The sequence below is a fragment of the Marmota marmota genome, unplaced genomic scaffold (genome assembly GCF_001458135.2).
Source record: "Marmota marmota marmota unplaced genomic scaffold, marMar, whole genome shotgun sequence".
NCBI lineage: Eukaryota > Metazoa > Chordata > Mammalia > Rodentia > Sciuridae > Marmota > Marmota marmota.
In genome coordinates, this window is record NW_025999900.1 from 9,156,786 (window position 1) to 9,162,264 (window position 5,479).

Genomic DNA, 5,479 nt, shown 5'->3' on the forward strand with positions numbered 1-5,479 from the left:
CCCTCCACCTGCTCCCCCCACTCCCTTTCTGACAAGAAGATTCTTAGATCTTGGCACAAGCCACTTTGGATAACTTCCTTGGTGACAGGAGATGGAGGACCATCTTTCTTGATATTGACGTTTCAAAGTTGTGTCCCAGAACCTTAAGAAAAAGATCCCATGTTTGTTTCTGACAGAGGCTTATTTAACTTTTGTATAGATACAGAGACACAGAGGAAGTAATGTAATTACAGATTTTTTCCCCCCAAGAAAATCCTCAAAGTAAAGGAAGAAGGAAAAATATCTCATCCTTTTATCCTTTTGACAATAGGGAAAGCTTCAATCATTTTTCTTCTTTTTAACCCTTGTAGTAAAATTAGTGCACTCCCTAGCTATGACTTTTTAGCTCAGCTTTCTTGATTTTTGGGAGCAGATATTCCATACTGAGCTTGAAGAAACTTTCAGGGCTTAAGAGCCAGGAAAGTAAGTTTGTCTATCTGTCTGTCTGTCTCTCTCTCTGAGGATGGCCTTAGGCCTGAGCCTAAGCAACTTCATTTTATAAACTCCAGTTTGAAACCTGCAGTCTCACCAAGTACATCCAACAGATCCCTCCCATGTGGCCTCAAGCAAGTTACTTCCACTCACTCTGATAAACAGAGTGAAACCTCTGGCAGGCTGGATGTTTCTGACCCCAGGGTAAAGATGTCAAGGAGAAATCCAGAGGTAGCTGATAAAGATTGAAAGGGTGGGGGTCAAAAGCCCCAAAATCTAGTATAAATAATAGAGTTGATGAACAGGAATTCAGCCAGCCGAAACAAGGATGCAATCAAGCTGGAGAGCCTGATGAGGACCTGACATCCTGTCACTTGTCATCGTTTCCTGATCCTCTTTCCATCCTCACTGCTCTCAAACTCTACAACCTTATCTGGACCATGGTGAGAGCCGCAACTCCTCCCTAGGACCCCCTCCTCAACCAGTCATCCACTCCACACCAGGAAAAGCCTTCCTTGGTTCACTCAGACCTGATCACCGTGGTCTGAGTGAGTGTGCATCTGCTGGACTTAAAGCCTAAGGCTAAAGACTTTTGAACTTAGCATCCAGAGGGAATGTCTGTCATTAGCCTGTCATGATTAAGTGTGTTTGCAGTGCTTAGAATTAATCTAGAATTGTTTGCTGTGAATTGATTATGTCTATTGCAGTGCCTAGTATTAAGGATTGTCCTTTTCTTAAGAACCTATAGAGTGAAATTGTATTGAGCAATTTGAGTGACTAAAGCATTGAAAGGGGCAGAAACATGTAGACGTTCTTTATTTCTCTCCTTGACTGCATATGTTGCAATTTTGTCCCCTTGCAACACACAAACGTGCACATATATATGACGTTGTTGCTGGCTGCCAAGCCAAGGGACCTGCCTGCCATCTGCCCATGTAAGAAATAAACAATGGAAAACCAAAAATGAATTGTATGCAGTTTTATCAAACTGGGGAGAAACAGCAAGATTTTTTTCTCTACTGGTTGTTAAACCATGTCGCAAAGAAAAGACCACCAACTCCAATTGAAATCAAATTAAAGCAAGCTTGTAACTCCTACTGGCTGGGGCTGTCTCTCCTAAAACCCGTGGGAACAGAAGACAGCCCCACAGCTCTCTAGGAGCGCAGCTTTATCCTCTCTCTGAGGATGGCCTTAGGCCTGAGCCTAAGCAACAGAAAGTTGCAAATGGGGGGGGGGGGGCGGTGTCTTAAGAACTTACAGATAACAGGATTTTCACAAGCATAACACAAAGGCAGGTAATAGGTTAATGGTCCAGCACATAGGGAGTAAATTTAGATCCCAACATCAGAATTTACGAGGCACCACTAGAATTTCAGTTATCTGGCCAGGGAAACCCAGGCATGGGTGAGTTCAAGGCATGGGCAGGCATTTCAAGCAAGTAATTTATGCTAAAGCTGAAATCAACTTTTCATGCCTTTGTGACAAAATGGCTCCCAATCTTAAGAGGGAATTAGGCTGGGTTTATCATGGACCCACAGAAGCAGTTACAATTTATAGAAACAAAAGCCAGGGGATATACATATGTAGATTTACCTGGGCTGTGGTAGCCAGAGAACATACCAGTTTTAGCTTCTTTGGAACCGCAGCTGGGTCAAGAAATCGTTTTTTATTCTTTGTTTCAAGGTGACCACAGGGGTTAGAGGGAACATTGGAAGATTGACAAATGAAGGCCCAATAAAAAGGCATTCAAATGTAGATGTAAAAACCAAACTAGCAGCTACTATGTGTACCAAACAAATAAGACAGATTCAGCAGGAAGGGCTCTTATTTGCTCACCTTGAAAGAAGTTAACATGGTTGTGGAAAGAGCACAGAAAATGATGCCAAGAATATTTCAAGTTCAGTTCCATCTGTTTCCAGTTGTCTGGGCTTGACCAAGTAACTTAACATCCCCAAACTCTGTTCATTCCTCTTTATGAGGGAGCTCTTTCGAGGTTGTCACAATGAATCAATGAAGTGAAACTTTCAAAATTACATTTGTACTTAAAATTCAGACTTTCGCTACCCTCATTTCCAGCCCTCTTCCACATATGTTGGTTGAATGAGTGAATAAAGCAATCATTATAAAAGGCAGCAAAAAAAAAAAAAAAAAAAATGAAAAAACTAAGATAAGAATAAATGACATTGGAATGCCAAGAGAAAAGAGATCAAGTATAAATGGAAAAAGAAATTGAAGATGTCATCAATGAGAAGATTTGAAAGGAGAAAACCCATAATGGGAGGTGGTTGAGAAGATCATCACTCTGTATCTGGGAGGTTTGTCCTGATCTGAGCGCACAATTTCAAAGGAAATACATGGGCAGTGAAAAAAAAAAAGTAATTAAATAAGTTCAGGAGATGCTAGTAATAGAGGGACAGGTGGGAGATATTAATTGCCTAATGAAAGTATAGTTTTTGTTTGCCTAATGAAAATATAGTTTTTATTTGCCTAATGAAAGTATAGTTTTTGTTTGCAGTATTAGGGATTGAACCCAGGAGCACTCTACCACTAAGCTATAGCAACAACCCTTTTTATTTATTTGTTTATTTTAAAAATATTTGTATGTTGCAGGTGGACACACAATATATTTATTTTTATGTGGTGCTGAGGATCAAACCCAGTGCCTCACACATGCCAGGCAAGCACTTTACCACTGAGCTACAGCCCCAACCCTTTATTTTTATTTTGAGACACGTTCTCACTAAGTTGCCCAGACTGGGCTCCAACTTGCCATCTTCCTGCCTCAGCCTCCCAACTAGCTGGGATTACAGGTGTGTGCCACCACCCCTGGAATGGAAGTGTAGAATGAAGCAGGCTAATATATATAGAGAGACAGAAAATGAGAAATAGGAGCTCCCACTCAGAGAAAACAATTGAAACAAATTACGGAATCATGATAGGGATGGAATTATAGAGGCAATAAAGAATTAATCAAATAAACAGCATTTTGTGATCTTTCTGAAAGAATTTAAAAGGCTTTACTAACATCCAACTTCATATCATCCACTATAATGGAAGGAGGAATGTTGGGAAGATTCAGAGTGGATGATGGAGGAAAGATATTTTAGACATTTTTAGAGCCAGGCATTTTAATGCTATTCAAAGGATATTACTGAGATCTTTAGAACTTAGTCTTGCCCCTCTCACGGAAGCTAAACTGCTTGATGTTTGGACAGTGTAGCATGAAGCACTTTTCCATAAAGTATCTGAGCACTTAGATGTTTTATTGTTAGCTGAGCTTAATTTGAATTTGCCACCAAACCAAGGCAGTTTCTTTCTTATTAGACTCAATATTTATGTGATGTATATTACTATATACTCAAAATAGGATAAAATGCCCATGTGGTATGTTAAGATCAGTACCAAGATTTATGATATGGGGCTTGGGGATGTAGCTCAGTAGTGGAATGCTTGCCTAGCATGAATGAAGCCCTGGGTTCAATCCCCAGCAACACACACACACACACACACACACACACACACACACAATGTGACATTGATGACACATGTAACAAGTATGCAAGTATGCCACTAGTAGTCCTGGGACTAGTCATTCCAGGGACATCATGGGAGGTATATGAAAGGCCCAAGAGCTCCAGGACAGCTGAGACTGACAAACATATAACTTGAGGAAATTCAATATCCTGCATATAGTGAAGAAATTTTATGTGGTGCTCTAAATGCAGCAGCCCTCGTAGGGGGTTCAAGGGATGACTGACTATCAGCAATAGGAGTGAAGTCTAAGTGAGTGAAGTCTGTTTTGGTCATCATTGTATTTTACATTAAAACTAGTGACCTTGGGCACTTGGCTTCAAAGCTGGTGCTTGGAAGTTGAGTGTGGAGTCATGAACATGGTAGCTGCCACTGTAGCCATCATGGGACAATAAGCTGGGATCTATCCTACCTATAGAGTAACAGTGGAAGACCATACCAAAATAGAGGAAATTGGGGAAGGTACTTATGGAGTTGTATATAAGGGTAGACATAAAACAACAGGTCAAGTGGTAGCCATGAAAAAAAATCAGACTAGAAGGTGAAGAGGTAGGGCTTCCTAGTACTGCAAGTCAGGAAATTTATCTATTGAATTCCTTTCTATGGATCTCAAGAAATATTTGAATTCTATTCCTCCTGGTCAGTTCAAAGATTCTTCACTTGTTAAGAGTTATTTGTATCAAATCCTTCAGAGTATTGTGTTTTGTCACTCTAGAAGTTCTTCACAGAGACTTAAAACCTCTTATTTATGATGAAGGAACAATGAAACTAGCTGATACTGGCTTTCCAGACCTTTTAGAATACCTATTAGGGTATATATACATAAGATAGTACCACTCTGGTATAGATCTCCTGAAGTTTTGCTGGGGTCAGCTCATTACTCCACTCCAGTTGTCATTTGAAGTATAGGCACCATATTTGTAGCATTGGCAACAACACAAAGATACTCCATGGTATGCCAAGGGACATGAGGGACATGGTCAAGGACTCAGGCAAGTGCCCAGGCACGGGGACTGGAGCACAAAGGGTCAGGGTTAGGGAGGGCTGGGTTGGGTAAGGGACACCATGCAAGGTGAGAGGGCAAGGGGAGGGAAGGGAGGGGATCTCTCAGGGCTGGATTGGAGCAAATCTCATGTTAACTGCCAGGCCTCAAGGTTCAGGCTGCGAAGGGGATGCAGGCAAGTGGCAGGGCTGTGTTTCCCATAGGGAGCATTCAGGGCACAGAGGCCAGCCCATTCTGCTCCTCTGCCCCAGGTGAGTAGATCCTCAGAGAGGGACCTGAACCAAAGTAGGGGCAAAAGGGGGTACTGTGAGGGGATACCTGGAGTGTGGAGGTGGGGTGGTGTGGAGAGCAATTCTCACGCGTGACTGGGTGACTCCCGGTTTGGGTCTGAGGCTTCTGGCTGTGTTGGAACTTTCCCGGCCCTCTCCTGATGAGAGAACCCGTCCGTGTGGGGGTGTGACTGGCCACTGACCC

At 42.1% G+C, this 5,479-nt stretch overlaps 1 pseudogene; it reads left to right on the plus strand.

Annotated features, from left to right (window-relative positions):
* The first annotated feature begins 4,190 nt into the window (after nt 1–4,190).
* Nucleotides 4,191–4,973, plus strand: LOC125615190 (annotated as a pseudogene).
* Nucleotides 4,974–5,479: the final 506 nt, after the last annotated feature.